Source organism: Canis lupus, chromosome 5, assembly GCF_003254725.2.
Source record: "Canis lupus dingo isolate Sandy chromosome 5, ASM325472v2, whole genome shotgun sequence".
Lineage (NCBI taxonomy): Eukaryota > Metazoa > Chordata > Mammalia > Carnivora > Canidae > Canis > Canis lupus.
This window is the reverse complement of record NC_064247.1, coordinates 22,816,388-22,836,299: the sequence shown is the minus strand read 5'-3', so window position 1 is coordinate 22,836,299 and position 19,912 is coordinate 22,816,388. Positions and strand designations below refer to the sequence as shown.

At 42.0% G+C, this 19,912-nt stretch overlaps 1 protein-coding gene across 14 annotated transcripts in view; it reads left to right on the top strand.

Moving 5' to 3' along the window:
• ZC3H12C (zinc finger CCCH-type containing 12C) overlaps positions 1–19,912 on the top strand; it is a 176,790-nt gene that overhangs the window by 33,545 nt on the left and 123,333 nt on the right. For 13 of the 14 annotated variants that reach the window (XM_049109986.1, XM_049109988.1, XM_049109987.1 and 10 more), the window contains one exon: positions 6,638–6,754. The gene's annotated coding sequence lies outside the window, so the exon portion shown is untranslated. Of the gene's footprint in view, positions 1–5,120; positions 5,929–6,637; positions 6,755–19,912 lie in introns of those variants that run through there. The other variant, XM_049109985.1, reaches the window with a different exon arrangement.

The window sequence follows — 19,912 nt, the reverse complement described above, 5'->3', positions numbered from 1 at the left end:
ATCTGTCGTTTCCTGACTTGTTAATTTTAACTATTCCAACCCTCTAAGGTGGTATCTCACTGTGGTTTTGATTTGTATTTCCCTGATACCAAGTGATGTGGAGCATGTTTTCATGCGTCCATTGGCCATTTGTTTGTCTTCTTTGGTGAAATGTCTGTTCATTTCTTCTGCCCATTTTTTGACTGTATTATTTGTTCTTTGGGTACTGAGTTTGAGAAGTTCTTTACAGATCTCGGATACTAGCCCTTTATCTGATATGTCATTTGTAAATATCCTCTCCCATTCTGTAGCTTGTCTTTTAGTCTTGTTGACTGTTTCCTTTGCTATTCAGAAGCTTTTTACCTTGAAGTCCCAATAGTTCATTTTTGCCCTTGTTTCCCTTGCCCTTGGAGACATGTCTTGCAAGAAGTTGCTGTGGCTGAGGTCAAAGAGGTTGCTGCCTGTGTTCTCCTCTCGGATTTTGATGGATTCCTGTCTCACATTTAGGTCTTTCATCCATTTTGACTTTATCTCAGTATATGGTATAAGAAAATGGTCCAGTTTCATTTTTCTACCTGTGGCTGTCCAATTTTCCCAACACCATCTATTGAAGAGACTATCTTTTTCCATTGGATATTCTTTCCTGCTTTGTTATTCTGCTATATTACAATTTGCCAGATTATTTCTTCCATGTATGGAAGGTGAGACACAGGAAGCTCATACACAAAACGCACACACCAAAAAAATAAGGATTATAGGTGGGGGAAAATAAGTTGTTTTGAACATATAATTTAAAGTAATAATTAACCTAAGGCAAAGTCATGTTCCTAAATGCCAAATTCCATAACTCTTAGAGAAATATCAACCTAGTCAACTAGGGGTCAATTTTATTGCCTTCAGATGTGGCTTGACGCTAGAGAACTTGTCCTAACTGTTTTGCCAGACAATTGCCAAATTGGATCCAAGAAGGGCTACGGTGTCAGGTTCCAAATGAAAGGTCCTCAAGTAGCATAAACTCAGAGCCACACAATTTAAGGGCTCTTCTCAAAAGCAAGATAGATGAATCCTCCTCACTCCAGAATAAATTTGGACTTTCAGAGATTTATGCTCCAGAGTCTTCACAATTGGGCAATAGGAGAAAGAATTTTATTATTTTTTAATTTTTTTTCTTTGGAATTTTTTCATCTGTATTAAGTTTTTCTATAGTTTTTTACATTTAAATTCAACTAATTAACATACAATGTATTATTGGTTTCAGAGGTAGAGGTCAGTGACTCACCCGTCTTACATAACACCCAGTGCTCATTACATCATGTGCCCCCCTTAATGTCCATTACCCAGTTACCCCATCCCCCCACTCCCTCCCCTCTAGCAACCTTCAGTTTGTTTCCTATGATTAAAAGTTCTTATGGTTTGTCTCCCTCCCTGATTTTATTTTTTCCTCTCATCCTCTATGATCTGTTTTCTTTCTTAAATTCCACATATGAGTGAGATCATATGATAATTGTCTTCCTCTGATTGACTTATTTTGCTTAGCATAATATCCTCTAGTTCCACCCATGTCGTTGCAAATGGCAAGATTTTTTTTTTGATGGCTGAATAGTAGCCCATTGTATGTATAGACCACATCTTCTTTATGCATCATTTTAAAGATGAGATCTTACTCAGAAGCAGGATGTCTGATTGTTCTGAGCACGAGTTCTATACACACACATTCCACCTCTGTTCCAAGAACAACTCTGCTCCTCATTAGAGCCTCTGTCCTTGGGCAAGCCATTTAACCTCACTGTACCTCAGTTGCCATGGCTCTAAAATGAGGGTATTGACAGCACCAACATCATAGAGTAGTTTAAGGGTTAAGCGAATTGATATTTAATGCATTTAAAGTAATATTTGAGACCTCTAATTATTGTATCAGTGTTTCTTGATAAATAAAATGATATCCCTGACAGCATTCAGGGAACTTCTGTTAAGGAAGTTCTTTCTCTATAGTTCATAAAAGTATAGACTGTGGTCCTGTTTACTCACATGGGTGTGACAATTTGGAAAGAATGCTCCCTGTTCCACCTCAACATACAAATAAACGGAAGCCTGACATATAAAACCAAAAGCCTGCCTCACTGTAGTTAGCCACCAAAGCTAATTTTTCATGAAAAAATAAAGAAAAAAATATTCCAAATAAAACAAACCCAGAAGCAATGAAGTCTGCCCATCAGACATGAGCTAAGTCCTCGATCTCAGCATATCACTGATTAGTAATCAGGACCTACCCCTAGGACTCTCAGATGTACTTTCAATGGGATAGGCTCATAGCTGACATTCAGTGAATAAACACGTAATAGCAAATATATGTTACACTTATATCATTTACATACAACATATATTTGTCAAGTATTTTTCTACGTGCTTTACAATAATTCTATAAGGTTATTATTGATTTTATCTCCACTTTAAAGATGAGGAGTATGAGGCACAGAGAGGTTTAAAAATTTTTCTAAGATCACACATGAGCAAAGATTATTGGAACTTACACTGACCCCACAGCCCGTGCATTGAGCAATTACTCTATGAATGGATTCAGGACACAATTCAGAGGGACAGTGTGACAGCCAAAGGAATACACTGCTCAGATCTCCATTCATTTGCAAGGAGTTCAATAACTGCAGGCTACAGTATTTCGGGGTCTGCAGATTGTGAACGGATGCCACTCTCTTCCTGGGCAGACTCTACCAATGACCACAAGATGAGGATACTAGGGCCTGGCTGCTTCTCTCCAAAGCAGGATTCCTCTAATCGGCAAGCTTTCCAATTGTAACAGGAGCTTCTCATTGGGTTGGCAGAAACTGTCAGATCTGCGCGGTGGCGTGAGGCTGTCCCTGCTCAATCCTGCTTCCCTTTCCTTCCTGCTCCGACAGATGGTAGCCCCCAAGAAACTTCTTGCATTTCTAACTGCCTCAACGTGCACTTCCCAGAGGAAGTAGCTGGTATTCCCAGGCTAGCATCTGACTGCGATCTCACCAGTAAGGAGAGACTATGAAACTATAGTAACAAAACCCTGAACTTGACGGAGATGAGTGCAGACCAAATGCATACTAGATGGGGGTCAAGTACGAGCGGGACGAAGGATGGCCACGCTATCTCATTCTAACACCACAGCACTGGTTTCCCAGTGCTTTGTCACTGCGATGACAACGCATTCACTCTCCCTCAAGAACTGATTTCAACCTTATGCTTGGATACCTGCTTTCCTTTTGTCATCTCCACACCAGCAAGAGAATAAAATCTGACTTAATTGCAGAATATTGACATTTTGGCAGATGCAAATGTGCCTTACTCCCCCGGTTTTACTTGGAAGGGAACACAACTTCTTGCACCCCACGCGATTCCACAACTGAGCTGACTTTTTCCCATTTCAAAGGCAGACATTTTGCCTTTTTAAAAGGCCACTAATCTTTTATGTTCAGTCAAAATTAGACACTTTATTAATTGACTTCTTGGTAAAAATTACAGAATCACATCGTAGGAAGGAGGGGAAGATGGGAACACATTCGGATTTCTCTACCATGGGTTCAGCCTCCTGGAAATATAGATAGCAAATCACAATAAAACTAAAAGGCAGAAGGTAACTTATAACTTTTTAAAATTGTATGAGTAAGTAGTAAAGAAACCTTTAGGGAGAGATTACAGAGTATTCATACAGTAGATAGGAACACCACCATGGACAATGGTGAGGCTTCTTTGATAGCAAGTGATAGATAGCATCTGTAGCTAACATAAGCCAGAGGGATATACTGGAAGGATGTGAGGTTCAGAGAAAGAATGGAAGGCTAAAAAGAGGAGCCACAACAATAGAACTATATACCAAGAACAGTATGATCAAGGAGCCTCACTGTGGGGGTGGAAGTCCAACTACCTTCGGCATTACTGTCCTTCTGTTCAAGATTCAAATTCCAGGCAGAGAACAGCAGATTGGCTCGGCTTGCGTCATCACCCTGTTCTTGGGGAGGAATAAACAGAACTCCTGATTACAATCCCAACAGATAGTATCTACAGGGGAAGTGAAAATTCCTAAAAAGGAAACTAGGTTGAGAAGAAAGAAAGAAAGAAAGAAAGAAAGAAAGAAAGAAAGAAAGAAAGAAAGAAAGGGAAAGAAAGAAGAAAGAAAGAAGAAAGAAAGAGAAAGAAAGAAGAAAGAAAAGAAAAGAAAGAAAGAAAGAAAAGAAAGAAAGAAAGAAAGAAAAGAAAGAAAGAAAGAAAGAAAGAGAAAAGAAAGAAAGAAAGGAAGAAGAAAGAGGAAGAAAGGAAGAAGAAAGAAAAGAAAGGAAGAAAGAAAGAAAAAAGGAAGAAAGAAAGAAAAAGGAAGAAAGAAAGAAAAGGAAGGAAGGAAGGAAGGAAGGAAGGAAGGAAAAGAAAGAAAGAAAAGGAAGGAAGGAAGGAAGGAAGGAAGGAAGGAAGGAAGGAAGGAAGGAAGGAAGGAAGAAAATGAATGCCAAACGTCAAAAAACTTTAACAATTTAATAGGTTATATCATTTCCCACTAGTTCTAGTATTAGTGAACAAGTTCGGTGAGATGGCCCCTGCCGAGGCCAGTTGGCCTTCAGCTGAAGGCATACAATGCGAATCAGGAGAAGCATCTTAGTGCTATTGGATCAGTTTTCTGAGAAAGGTGTAGATACATTAGAGTATCTTTTGGGGGGCAGGGGGGTACTATGATGGTGAGAGAACCATCCCGATAAAACCATATGATAAAAGTCATATCCTACAAAGAAGAGTTGAAGGAATAGGAATATTTTGTCAGGAGAAAAAAGGTTTCAGGAGAGATAGGGTAGCTGCCATCACATGATGGTCATGTGTCTGGTGGCTTTAGAATCACTATCTTCCCGAGGAGTAGATATGAAACCAATGATGTTTAGTACCAAGGGATAGATTCAGAATCAATGAGAGGAGGTTGGGTCTGCCTTCACTGGGAGCCAGATGCTGAAAGAATTCCTATCATAAAAAAAAAAAATTAAAAAAATAAAAATAAAAATAAAACCCAAAAAATTAGAGCTGAGGTTGGAAAATTATAGAAGCAGACGAGAGAGAGAGAGAGAGAGAGAGAGAGAGAGAGCTGTTTCCCCAGAGTTTGGGTTTCTATATTTTATCTGCAGTTATTAAATAGGGGCAAGATATTCATCACTGTGGGTGGGGGCAGGATTTTGGCTTTTTCCTCCTAATTTGATCAGGGGTTTCCTATCGTGGCCTCCACCATCTTGTGCCTGTGTGGTTGGAAGTGGCTGCTTGTGGAGTGCTGCCAGGAGAGGCCTCTGACCTTCCCTGTAGCTGACCATGAGTTCTTTGTTGCTTTCATTCAGGTATCCTATTAGAACCCAACTAACTGTCTCCTCTAGCATAGTCTCCCTCATTTTATAGTCAAGAAAACTCAATTCCTATCAAATGAAATGCCTTGACCAAGATCACACAGCCTTAGGGACAGAGTTGGGCCTTTTTATTCCCAGTCATGTACTGTTATTGCAATGACAAGGTGTGCAATCATGGAAAGAGAGAAGCTTTAAAATGGCACATTCAGGCATAGCCCATGTCCTGGCCCTGTGACCTTGGGCAAGTTGCTTATCTTTTCTGATCATCAATTTCTTCATCTGCAAGTGGGAATAATACCCACTTCAGTGGATTCCTCTAAGAACTTGAAGAGGGAATATTCACAAAGTAGTTACCTGAGTGCCCAGCAAACAGAGGTTGCCTACAAAAAATACTTGTGTTCTCCAATTTCCAGCCCTTCTTGCTTGGTTGCTTCCCAAGCCTTCCTGCTGATACCATGTCAATGATTTTAAGAAGAAGCCTGGACTTTCCTCTATTCTTTCCAAATCACACCATTGAGAGACAGAACTGCGGAGAGAAAAAAGAGAAATGGAGCCAATGCAGTGAAATATTAGCAGTTAGGGAATCTGGGTAAGGGAAACTCACACTTGTTTGTGGTTGACTTCCAAGTGTTCTTTTAAAAAAAAAAAAAAGACTTATTTATTTATTTGAGAGAGAGAGTGCAAGCAGAGGAGGAGCAGAGGGAGAGAGAGAATCTCAAGCAGACACCATGCTGAGCACTGACCATGACGCAGGGCTCAATCTCACAACCCCAAGACCTGAGCTGAGACCGGGAGTTGGGTGCTTAATTGACCAAGCTACCCAGGTGCCCCCCATTCCAAGTGTTCTTTTTAAGTTGGAAATCTTTTCAAAATAAATCATTTTTTAATGGAAAGATAAACCACTTGCTACCACATGTTGTTTTTCTTCCATTCCAAATCCCGGTTGCACAGCAACTGGACTAAGGTTTTTTAACCACACATGCATCTGACACTATGTAGTAAGTGCTCCCTTCCAATCCCCCTGCTCTAGAGGAAGTTAGGTCTGTGATTCCTCTTTCAGTTGTCCAACACATGAAACAAAGGGGAACGGTATCAGGCCTAGGGCACAGGCTGGAGCTCAAAAGTGCCTCGGTTTGAATGATAAATATGTGGTTACCCTATGTCACCCACCGATTCAGAAGAGGTCACATGCTAAATTGGAAAAGTCCCGGTGTCGGGGAAAGTAATTGAGAGCTTTTGTGTCCAAAATAGCCTAGATTCCCACTGAGAAGAAACCCAAATCTGTTTTCCTTTCACAGTGATTTAACATGGCCCTTTAAAAAATGCCTTGGAAGACGTGTCCACCAGCTGCTAGATCAGATACACGTTTTTCTTCATCAGCTGAAGCACCAACATCCTGGTCAAGCATGGATCGGGTAAGCAGAAATGGTCCCTACATGCATTATTTTTAAGTTTATGAAGAACCCTCCATGTTTTGACAAATAATCTGCAGATAATTTCTACAAGGGAAAAGGAGAACAATATTGATAGTATCCTAATAAGCAATATTTTCAGAGCAACTAAATGATCTTGTTGTACCTTGACACATAAGGTAGGTTCAGAGAACCCCAACTTCTAGGGGAACCCCCTAGATGAGGCCCCTGCTCTCACTAAATTTCAACCTAGTGGGGAAGATAAGCAATCATGATGAATGTCGTACAGTCTCTGGCAGGGCTGTGGGGAAGCACACAAGAGGGGCACTCCACCCAGCCTCGTTGGGGCTTCCCAGGGAAAGTTAAATCTAAGCTGAGACCTGAAGGCCAAGTAGAAAGAAATCAGGCCAGTTGAGCCAAATGTTTTCCAGACAGAAGAAACAACATGTATAATTACCTAGAGGTTAGAAATTCCAAGGAAGGTTGGGATGAGGAGGAAAAATGAGACTAGAGGGCAGGTTGAAAAGCCGGATGCCATGCACATGTGAACACATACTTGCCATCCTCCCAGAGCTTGCCTGGAGGAGAGGACACCTCTGCAATGTGGCCACATGGCTGTGTCCCTTGGCTTTGATCTGATACACAATCTTTCCTGTAGAGATAAGATTGCGTGGATAAAGTTGACTTTGAGAAGACCTGTTTCAGGGATATAACTTTTCTTTGGTGCCTCTCCCCTACCCTCTTCAAGTCTATGTCTTCGAAGCTGATATTACAGCAGAAATAATTACCATTCATGAAATACTTTATATGTGCCTCGCACTGTTTCAAGTGCCCAACAGGGATTATTTAATCAATTCTCAAAACTAACCCTAACTAACCCTAAGAAGTATAATTGTTATCCCTATTTTACAAATAAGGAGATTTGTGATTCCATACAGTAGCTGGCTAACTTTCCCAAGGTCGCAGTACTAAGTGGCAGAGTTGATAGTAGGACCCAGTTATATCTAAATCCAATGTTCACCTTCCTAACCATCCTGGTACCCAACCCCAAGGTTCTTAGTTTGTATGCCATTCCCTACAGAGCCTTGTTCTCAAGTATCTAACAACTAATAAATTAAGAGGTTAAGAGAGAGAGAGAGAGAAAGATCATTATTGGCCTAGCACCTAGGAGATATTCAACGTGCTAGTGACAAACTAATGTATTAACTGATAGAATTAGATACATTAACTGTTCTTTTTAAACGGAGAATTCTAAAGGTTGCAAATGATTTCAAGGCCCAAAGCAATGAGACTATTCTTATAGAAAGATGATTGGCACTGGTGTATGGAATGGTAACCATGGTACCCCCTTAAATCACACCATGGAAACATCTCACTACCTTCCTGCTTGTTGCTATGCTACTTCCTCCTGGATGATGCTTCTGAGGTCTTAGCAGGAACCCACGCCACCACCACCACTTTCTTCCCGTGTCTCATGAATCAGGGTGTTATATAGGGGGGCAAAATTAGGCCCTCTCCCAAACCATAATTATAATAGAGGATAGAGAAGTAGGAATTTCCAACCCCGGTCAGAAGAAAAATTTAGAACACCTTTTGCCTAAATGTTTTGCCCTATTCTGTAACCATAGAGCAGGTCTATTTTGTTTTGTTTTGTTTTTGATAAACAACACAACTAGCTGTATCTAGAAGAAAATACTTCACCTTTTGGAAATTAATTTTTTTCTTCTATTAATAAACTCAACAAAAATGATCCCTAAAGATCCTTCCAGGTCAAAAACTCTAAGAAACCAGCTGTGTCTAAGATATGTCTGAAAGATCTGAGTATTTGCTTGTAGATACAGTCTAAGGTTGAAAGGAACCTGAGGAATCCTTGACTCTAGAGGATCCTGCTAGACTGCCTTACTGTTCTCTTTCCATATTCCTAGCCTAAAAAATACTCAAACGTTTGACTCTTTTGAGACACCCCTAATCTGATCCATGAATCCTTCCTAATGTTGTCTCTGATATGTGGTCATTGGCCGCTGCACAGACAATATACCGCAGAGGCCATGAAGCTCCCCACTTCTTCCTCAGGCACTTGTAGTTGCTATTGGCTTGTCTTCATACTGAGCCCAAATCCACCCCCTGTAATTGTACTTCCCAGGGGAAAAACACTTCCAGGCACATGAAAACTGGGCTGACAAGACAGGGCTACACAGGACTTCACAAGCCACAGAGCGACAAGGGCTCCTACTCGTCTTCTTTGACTTTCTTTTTCATCAGATATGTAAAAACAATCTATGTAAGGAGCAAAGACAAAAATACTGACCTTAGGAACACAAGGGAATGGGGTGAAACTAAATCAGGCCTCCCTATGAACAGGGAGAGTGTTCATGCTTTTTTATGAATAAAGGAAGAGAGGGGCCAAGGTCCGAACTATAAATGACCCAGGGCTTCTTCCAGTATTGAAAGAGAGAATGTGAAAAACCCAAATGAATCACTGTCCCAATTCAGGCTACAAGGCGGGCATGGCAGTGAAAAATGTGTCCCAGGAGGAAAGGTCGTGCCTATTAAGACAAGTGTGGAGTCGTTTCAAACACAGCTTCCCTGTGCTCTGATGAAAAGCCTCACTGGTCATTCTTTATGCAGAGCGTCCCATTCACTGCCAACTGCCCTGGGAGAAGGAGCAGAGGCCGCATCTGAAAAGGATAACTTGTAAGGAAAGTGCAATATAGAGTGGCCACCTGCCAAAGGGTCAAGAGGTGGCTTTAGGGGCATTATCTTATTGGTCCTGTTTTGTCCTGGGAAGGTATGAAATATTTCTGGTTGTGCATCAGGAATGCAGTTCTTTGGATGGAAGGGAGGGCTGCTTCCACTATGACTGGCTGCAAACTTGAGAAAAATCTCTTCCTTCTGTGTGGTTTTAGTGGGCTTATTGCTGACCAGAAGGTGGGAGAATGAAACACCAGCCTTCTGTTGGGAACTTGCATTTACTGTACTCGAATTACTTTGGACACTCTGGTCCCAAAACACTGAGAAGGCAATATATAACATTTCCTCTCCAAATAGTTTCTGCCTATCAAAGGGCCATGGGAATGGACAATGCTGTTCGCAGACACCTAGGAACCCCCATCTGCTATAATCCTAAGGCTCTTTCACTGTTCAGAGCCATAACCGGTCCCAAGCTACTGAGTGGGCAGGCTTGCTCCAGCAATCATGTACATTCACAAGACCTATTCTTATCTCCCTCCCCAGGGAGTTTGGGAGCTTCCTGAACAAGTCCAAAGCCATGGTCAATTTTCTCCATATTTTAGGGTAACCTTACCCATAGTCTAAACTGGACCTGACATGACCACCTACAAAGAGTTCCCAAGGGCCTTGAAACTAGAGATTAGATTAGTGTACCAAGGAATCTAGAAGTGACCACAGAACAAATCATTTAGCTCATTGGTGTCAGACGATGGGTGGATACTTCATGGCTAACCATGCTCAATCTCCAGTGTAATTTTTTTTTGCACTCCTTAAATAAATGTTTCTTTATTTCTGAAATATATTTGGACCTCTTGATTTTTTTTGAAGTACTATCAATTTAAAAGTTTGTAGTGATATATTGATCCTTGTCTTTTGTTGTTTTGTTTGACTTTATTTTATTGTAGTAAGAAAACATGAGCTCTACCTTTTTAACAAAATTTTAAGTGCATAGTGAAGTATTGTTGACTATAGGCACAATGTTGTATGTCAGATCCTAGGACTTAGTCATCCTGCAGAACTTTATGCCCACTTCCCTCTCCCCTCAGCCTCTGCCAACCACCATTTTACTTTCTGATTCTAATCATTTACTATCTTAAGTACCTCACATAAGTGGAATCGTGCAGTACTTGTCTTTCGGTGACCGGCTTATTTCACTTAGCATAATGTTCTCAAGGTTTCTCCTTTTTGCTACATATTGCAGAATTTTCTCCTTCTTTACAGCTAAATAGTATTCCACTGCATCTATATACCACATTTTCTTTATTCCTTCCTCTGCCAATGAGCATTGAGGCTGCGTCTGCATCACATCTTGGAGATTGTAAACAGTGCTACAATGAACAAAAAAGTGCCAATATCTCGTCTAGATCCTAATTTCAATTCTTTTGGATAAATATCCAAAAATGGGATTGCTGGAATATATAGTCGTTCTATTTCTCTTATTTTGGGGGGAATTTATATACTGTTTCCTATAGCATCTGCACCATTCTGTATTCCTAACAATAGTGTGCAGTTCTAATTTCTCTACACCTTCACCAACATTTGCTGACTTTTGTGTTTTGTTTTGATTTGTTTTTGATCATCACCATCTGGACAGATGTGAGGTCATATCTCATAGTGATTTTGATTTGTTTCCCCAGTGATATGTGATGTTGAGTACTTTTTCAGATACCTGTTGAACATATACCATACTTCTTCTTTGGAGAAACCTCTATTCAAGTCCTTTAAAATGGGCCTTTTTTTAATTGAGTTTTTTCAGATCTCATATTTTTTGTGGTATCTTTCTTAATATCACTTGTGCCAGTGAGAACCAAAAGCAATACTTGAATGAAACAAAAGAACGAATTGACTTGTGGGCAATAATCCCATCTTCTCCCTAACTCTATTTCATGTCAATCATCCAGAAAACATCAAATGGACTCTCTATTTCTGCAAGCCCAGGTGGGCCATGGGTGGACCATGGGTGGATGGCCCATGGGACCCTGTTGCTTTCTGGATTGCTGACTCTAAGCAAAATGGATACATGGGTATTCATTCATCTATCTCTAAAAATGGACTGAGCTCTTAGTAATAGTTGTTAAGCATTTTAGCTTTTTTAAAAGATTTTTTTACTTATTTATTCATGAGAGACATAGGCAGAGACATAGGCAGAGGAAGAAACAGGCTCCCCAGGTGGGGAGCCTAATGTGGGACTTGATCCCATGACCTCGGATCATACCCTGAGCTGAAGGCAGACATTCGACCGCTGAGCCACCCAGGCATCCCGCATTTTAGCTTTTATAAATCCATTTTGACCATTGTCAGATCTTCCCAATTATTTTAGGTCTTAGAATTTGCACTTAGAGCCAGAAGGCAGTGCAGAAGGCCTCAGAGAGAAGCCACCCCTTTCCTTTCTGCATTTTGTTTCCTTTCTGCGCCCATAACTGGTTATCATTATCAACAGAAATATCAGCGAAAACTCACTGATTGACCTAAGTACACACATGATAGTAAGTCTGGGTTACAGTAAGTTACAGTAAGTGAAAACAGCTCCTTCTCTCATGACTTTCATGAATTATACAAATTACATATTACCTAATTTTTCTGGATTTCCAAAAAACCCAACCACGTGCTATACCACTAAAGTTCATTGATAATGTATTACATCTAATTCCATTAAAGACGGGATCCCTGGGTGGCGCAGCGGTTTGGCGCCTGCCTTTGGCCCAGGGCGTGATCCTGGAGACCCGGGATCGAATCCCACATCAGGCTCCCAGTGCATGGAGCCTGCTTCTCCCTCTGCCTGTGTCTCTGCCTCTCTCTCTCTCTCTGTGACTATCATAAATAAATAAAAAAAATTAAAAAAAAATAATAATAATTCCATTAAAGGCCTCTGCGCTCATCCTTGTTGGCCAAGTAATCCAAAGGCCCCAAAGTATTTCCCAGCGTGTCCTAAAAAGAGTTGATGTCATTTTCCAAGTCGTTTCCCGGGAACCCGCACTTCACCTGTTCCTCCTGACTGTGTCCGCGTTCGTCTGCTTCTCTGATCCCTGTTCCACATTGTGCTTTTCTGTTCTTTTCCTGCTCTTTCCATCTCTGGGCTGCTGGTGGTTGCGGCTGCTCTGCGTTCAGCAGCGGCCTTGTGTTCTTCCTCCCCGACACCTGCCACCGCAGGCTCCCCTTTGTGTCTCGGGCCTGCGCACAGCTTCCCTTCCGTCGCCCTCCTCCCTGGCTGTCCTCCCTCCTGCCAGCTTCTTTGTCTTCTGTGCGGCCACCAGACCCAGCTTGGGCCTTGAGAAGCCAGCTTTCTGGCCGCAGCCCACGACAGCCCCGTGAGCTTCGAGAGTCAAGCAAGACAGAGGAACCCAGAGGTGACACCCTGCCACCACCTCCCGAGGCGAGTCGGTGCTCCAGCCAAACTGGCTTGTCTTCTTCACCAAACAGATCTCGTGGTCCAGGGCCCGGAGTGGGCGCTGAAGGCTTCTCCCCTTTCTCCCTGTTGCGTTGTGTGTGTGCGTCTGTGTGTGTTTACAAAAAAAGTAATTTCACCTCTTTGTACTTCATTCTGCGCACCTGCCAGGTGGGGAAATTTCCGGGGCTCACCGCAGCCCTGATGGTGGAGGCGACAGGCCCCGGCTCACCCCCACCTGGTGGCAGCGCCCGGAGGGGGTGAGCCGGGAGTGTGGGGGTCACCCACACTCTGAGGCATTTTCCCAAGCGGCCTTAGTCCCTCAATCAACATGGACTTGGGAGCACTGAATGGTTTTCTGTCAGATTTTGAGGACGATGCAGGGATTTATGAGACCTATTTGCTGCTTTCCAGGAGGCTGCAATTTAGGGGAAGCAACAGGACTCATGCAAACCAAAAAGATAAAAGTATGCAAGCGAGGCCACGTGCAAGGAAGTGAAGAAGACAGTTTGTAGGAGCAGCTGGGATTGAGATAAAGGCAAAATCAGGCTTGACTGGGATGAGAGAGGGGAGCCCTTTGCTTTGAATGGGGCCAGGAAGGGGTAGCTCTAGGTGAGGAGCCCAGTGGGTCAGGAGGCTGTGAGGCTGTGGTGGGAATGCTTAGCACCCCATATGTTGGGTGCCCTGGGGATCTGTCCTTGGACCTTTCTACCTCACCATCTGGACTCTTCCCCACAGCTTTAATACCTCCTAATCTGAGGGGTTAATGATTCTCCAGATCTACTCTCCCCAAAAGTCTTATCCATGGAATTAAATGGCACCACCAGTCACCAGCTTCTTAGGTTGAGAATCTGAAGTCATTCTTTTTTCTTTTAGTTCCAGTATAGTTAACATACAGTGTTCTACTAATTTCAGGTGTACAGTACAGTGATTCAACACTTCTATACGTGACTCAGTGCTCATCCTGATAGGTGTGCTCTCAATCCCCTTCACCTGCTTCACCCATCCCCCACACCTCCTCCCTGGTAACCACCAATCTGTCCTCTCTAGTTAAGAGTTTATTTCTTGGTTGTCTCTTTTTTTCCTTGTTCATCTGTTTTGTTTCTTACATTTCACATAGGAGTGAAATCATATGGTGTTTGTCTTTCTCTGACTATGGAGTCCTTCTGATTCTCCTCCTTCCCTTACCCTCATAGGGAGTTAACGTGTCCTGACGGTCCGCTCTGAAGCAGATCACACATCCTCCCAGTCCCCACCATGTCTGTTGCTGTCACCCAAATCTGAGCTGCCATCGTCTCTCCGGGATGATGTGATAACCCCTCCCTGGTCAGCCCAGCTCCACCTTCCTCCTTCTCTCCTCCTTACCCACACAGCAGTCATAGGGACCTTCCAAAGGTGAAAATCAGAGCATCCATTGCCTAGCTGAAAGTCCCCCTGTGGCTTTCCACTCCAGTGGAATAAAATCCTGCTCCTTACCCTGGCCTCGAATGATCTGACTCCAGCCTCTCTTTTTGACTTTCTCTCTCACCACTCAGCTCCATTCACACTGGCCTCCTTTCAGGCCTTCAGATCTCCCAGCGGACTGTAGCTTCGGCCCTTGTGTCAGCTACTGCCTCCCTCTGGAAAGCTCTTTCCCGTGGTCTTCTTGGGACTCTGTTCTCATTCAGTCTTTTCAGTTGAAATCTCTCTCCTAGACAAAAAAAAAAAAAAAATTCTGTGATCACTCAAGCTGAAGAAAATCCTTCCTGCCCTCCTTCACTCTCTATCCAGTGGCTTCATTTAATTTTTTTCACAGGACTCATCTGGAATCATATTATATATCTATTTGCATTTGAGTTTACTATGCGTCACCTCCTCTGGGTATACCTACTCACTTCCTCAAGTAGTTAAAATGACGCCCAGAAGTCCCCGATAGATGACTGTTCATGAAAGAAGTGGATGTGGAATGAGGCCCTTTCTGTGTGCGGGAGAAATTCCATTTGAAGCTTGGTGTGGGGGCAGAGCTCGGGGGTGAGGATGCCTCCAGCACATAGACGCTGGTAGGTACCTTCTCATCCACGCAGTTGGAGTTTTAGACATTGGGGAAAGCCCCATGGAGAAGTAATCAAATAAAACTATCTAGCAGCAGCATTTATGTATATTCTGAGGGCACAAGGCAGACTACCACACTGGTGGCTCATTCTTCCCACCTGTTTGAGGGGAAAATGGTTAGAGTTTAAAGCAGAAGGAGACCATTCATCCACTACCTAACTATGCATCACATCTTTCCCTAGGTGCTCCCTACTCATTATCTTATTTTGTTCTCACAATTACACTGTGAAGTAGGTATTAATGGTCCCATTTTGAAGATGAGAAACATCGAGGCTCAGAGAGCTTATATAGGCTTCAGGTCAAATTGCTGGTAAGTGGCAGAAAAAGAATTCAGACGCAAGACTGCTTGATGCTAACGCCAGTGCCTCTCTCTGTCTGGCACACTTCCACAGGAAGACACAGTGATGAATCAAGAGCTGGTGTGCAGGGCCAGTGTCAGTGGATGACATGCTGGTCACAGTGCCCTTGGCAAGGGCAAGTGGGTACCTTGGCAGGAGCAGGGGGGTCTCCTTTAGGGCTCTGTCACCGTGATGGGAGGCAGCAAGGGAGGAGGCTATGAGACACTTGCCCGAAGCCTGTGATACAGGCTTCCCACTCTCCCATGAACCCAACTCGACCTGGCCAGGGGATATAGCAGGAGTGAAATTGGAAAGGTCCAGCTAGCAGGAGTGACTTGAGGTGTATGGATTTCATGATTGCCTGTGCAGCCCAGACCCTGTGGTCCTGACTTCGCATGTGAGGTCTGGCTCTGCTAGACACTCTCCTGACATCACGGGTCTTTCCTTGGTAGCACGTAGCACAGATACAAATTTTAATTTGACGTGGGATTTCACATAGTTAAGGACATTATTTTATACCCATCACGGTATGATCGTGTATTGTATCACATCAAACGGTGCGTAATGTCTGGTAGTTCTAAGTACACTAGTGCTAAATTTGAACTCTGGGTTCAGGTACTGGCAGCCAGATCTTTCCATTGTAAGGTACATTTCTCCTTGTGCCATTAGCCTGAGTGAATCAATCAATCAATCATATTTGTGGCCTGATATTTTGACAGCAGTGGTTTGTAACCTGGGCTGCTCACTAGAAATCACCTCGGAACTTCTATTTTGAGGCCCAGAACCCATTCTAGGCCAATGTTATCAGAACCGCTGGTGGTTGGATACAGGTGTCAGAGTTCTCAAAGCCCCTCAGTGATTGCACAGAGCAGCTGACTTTGAGAATGGCTAATCTAATGGTTTTAGTAACTACCGATGACCTATACTTGATCTTTGCCTTAATCTTTTTTTATTAGGGATCAAAAATTGGTGATTTCCTAATTCTGTAATTCCTTCTCCCTGTTTTTTTTTTTTAAAGCCTTTCCTAATCAATTGCTATACTAAAATACAACTGTACTGAAAAGGCAAGATAAACACTTAAATCTTTCCTCATATACCTTGTTACTTTGGGAAACTCACATGGCGATGTTACTCAGATGCCAAAGAAGATAACATGGGGGCTGTCAGAATTCTGTGACTCTCAAACCCTCATTCGAGGAGCCATCTCATTTGTAATGTTTGCTGTCCCTGCCGTGTGACTGATTTCCATTTTGGTGTCTGTGGTAGGTCCCTGTGGCCACTGTGACAAATTAACACCAACTGGGTGGCTTACAAAATCTGAAATTTATTTTCACACAGTTCTGGAGGCCAGAAGTCCAAAATCAGCTTCCAGCTTGGGTGGAAATCAAGGTATCAGTGGGGACATGCTTCCTCCAGGTTCTAGGGGAGAATCCAGTCCTGGCTTCTTCCAGCTTCTGCTGGCTGCTGGCATCTGTGGCTCGTGGCCACATCATTGCGATCTCTGCTTCCGTGTGTGCATCAAATCTCCCTCTGCCTCCCTCTTATACAGATACACTTGTTTTCATTTAGGGTGAATCCAGGATAATCTCTCTCTCTCTCTCTCTCTCTCTCTCTCTCTCTCTGTCTTTGTCTCTGTCTCTCTGTCTCTGTCTCTCTCTCTCTCTCTCTCTCTTCCTCCTGCTCTTACTCTCTCACTCTTGCTCTCTCTCTGTGTGTATGTGAAGTACACATGTGAAGTCAGCAACTAGGCTCTCTTACCAGGCTGTTCTGAGCCACTGATGAATACTTATTGGAGAAGTGGAGGAGAATGCAGCCATTCTGTGCTACTGAAAATCTCTATTTGATTTCCGATGCCGTTTTTCCGAAGTAGCCTCAGATGTGGCTACAGCTGAACATATACATCCATTATATATGATGGACATCTTTCGAAGAGTCAGTTTTCAACCTACCACAGTTTTCAGGAGAAAATAGGCCATATGGGCAGTCAGTCAAGATGTGGTTATTCTATTCTTCTTGCTTTCTCTGTCTCCTTCTAAATCTTCTTAGTACTCTCTCTTCTCTTTTATCCCACCAGAGATTGATCTTTCTCTCACCCCTCTGATAGATGATAGATAGATAGATAGATAGATAGATAGATAGATAGATAGATAGTTGATAGAGATGTATATGGACTCAAGGATGTGTGCTGGTCCTCTGTTCTGTTCTGTCCACCTAGCCAGCACCTATCAGAATAATGTACAGAATGTCTGTCTCCTTACATGGATTAGCAATTCAGCTTCTCTCCTTCTGTCTCTCTGCTGCTTTACTTCTCCAAAAATGACCTCAGTTTCTATTGAATCTTATGTCCACAGACTTCTTTCTCTGACTATATACATTATCTTCTATTTCTCATCTTTACCATAGCTAACTAAGCCTTTTTCTTTTCCTTTCTGCCTGGGAAATATTTGCTCCAGAGTTAATCTCAGAATGCATCTTCTTCACAGCTCCCAGCACTCCTTGATGAAGATAGGCAATGCCAGGTTTAACAGAAACAAGAATGTGATTCCCAGATAATACCATCCCCTTCTATTCTAGACTTGTGTTATCCTCTGCAGGACAGGTTAACCTTGCCTTTCTGGAAGTTGGCTGGGCTCATCAGCTCTCACAGGTTCCACCCTTTTTCTCCCTACTAGAGTTCTCAAATAGCTCTATTTAACATCAATATTTCTTTCTGTGTTCGTGGCAGGTGGTAATTCATCTGTAAATGTTCATTTGGCCTTGAATGTCTTTCACAGTATTGGGCTGCTATCAGAGAAAAGCAAAGTGCAGCACAGAGGCACCTGCCAGCATGCCAAAAAATAATTATATCCTTATGCTAGGCATCTTTTCCAAGAAACTTCATACCGGGTTTTTGAAAAAAATCCCCAGCTTTCCAGTTTCCCAGGGAGGTAGATGAGTGTCCTCGCATTTTATAGGGGAAAAAGATAAGACTTGATATTTAACTGTAGCAATCAGAGTACTGAATTACAGGAATGTTTTTTTTGTTGTTGTTCTATTCATTTGTAATAGTTCAAACTCTTCCTGTCGGGTCAAATGAAGCCTATTTTTTATTAACTCCTTTGTATCAAGCCAATATCACTCCCATGTGATTCCCTTCTACTGGACTTCGATTATTTAGAAAACTTGAAAAAATGGAATATAGAGATAATTTAATTTTCTGGTGACTCAAAAGAAAACTATTTTTATTTCTAATGTTTATTATTATATATCTCTCCAAAATATAAGTCCACATTCCAGTCTCAGTAAGCAGGGATCATGATTTATTCCATATCTACATGATTATGGACTTACACAATATTATGGGATGAATATTCTGAAGAGTAAAATACAACTAGAGCAAAAGTTGGGGCTTTCTAATTGAGTTGCACAGTTTATGAACTGTCTTAAATTATATACAACATGTTGCACATTTTTCTGTAGGGTAGTTGGCTAAAACTTTCACCAAATTTTCAAAGGTGGCTGTAATGAAAATAGACTACTTATCTAGAATATGCAATGTATGTAGAGCATGATGCTCTTTATATAAAGTTTTTAAAGCTGCAAAAAAAAAACCTACTACATAATTCTTGTTCATGGATCCATATAAATCTAATAAAAGTATAAATCCTGCTTGGTTGGGGTTGATAAATAGCAAATTCAGAATGGTAGTTACTTCTATGTCTTACTCTGCTTAGGCTGCTACAACAAAATACCATAACGGGGTGGATTGAACAGAAAGATTTTTTCTCATGGTTCTGGAAGCTGAGAAGTCCAAAATTAAGGTTCTAGATGCTGAGGACCTCCTTCCTGGCTTATAGATGGCCACCTCCTCACTGTCGTCACATGGTAAAGGGAGAGCTCTGGTATCTTTTCCTCTTCTATTATGACACCAGCCCCGTTGGATTAGGGCTCCACTCTAATGACCTCATTTGACCTTACTATCTCTTTCTAGGCCCTATCTCCAAATGCAATTGCATTGGGAGGTAAGGCTTCAACATTGGACTTTTGATAGGACACAATTCTGTCCATTGCCCTCTGGGAAAGGGGGATGACAAGGAAATGAACTGGAGGCTACAGAGAGGGTTTTGACTCGATATGCAATGTTTTTTTCTTTAAGAAAACAAAACTGAAACAACTGTGACAAAGTGTTGAGATCTGACTCATAGGTAGGGGATATGTGAGTCTCTGTGCTGAAAATTAAAAATAAAAAAGAGAGAAAGAAAAAGAAACAAGCAAACAAAAACTTACTTAGATTTCTCCAGAGTGTTAGCTCCATATCAGCAGGGATTTTGTTTTATCCCCTGCTATATATATCATCATTACTTAGAACAGTATCCAGTCCAGAATTGGTATTCAATAAATATCTGAATATATTGAATTGAGTGAAAAGAATTGAATAGAAAATTAACTTGTATCTTTACTCAGCCTAAAAAACTTTTATGTTGTGTTCACTTTCTAGAAGTTCTTTACATAAGTGAATATTATAAATTACATTAACATACTGGAAATAAGGTCCTAAGTGTGAAAATGATAATAATAATGAACCTGGGTATGAGACACACTGTCTTACCTATTACAGAACTGATAAGTGTTAAAAGA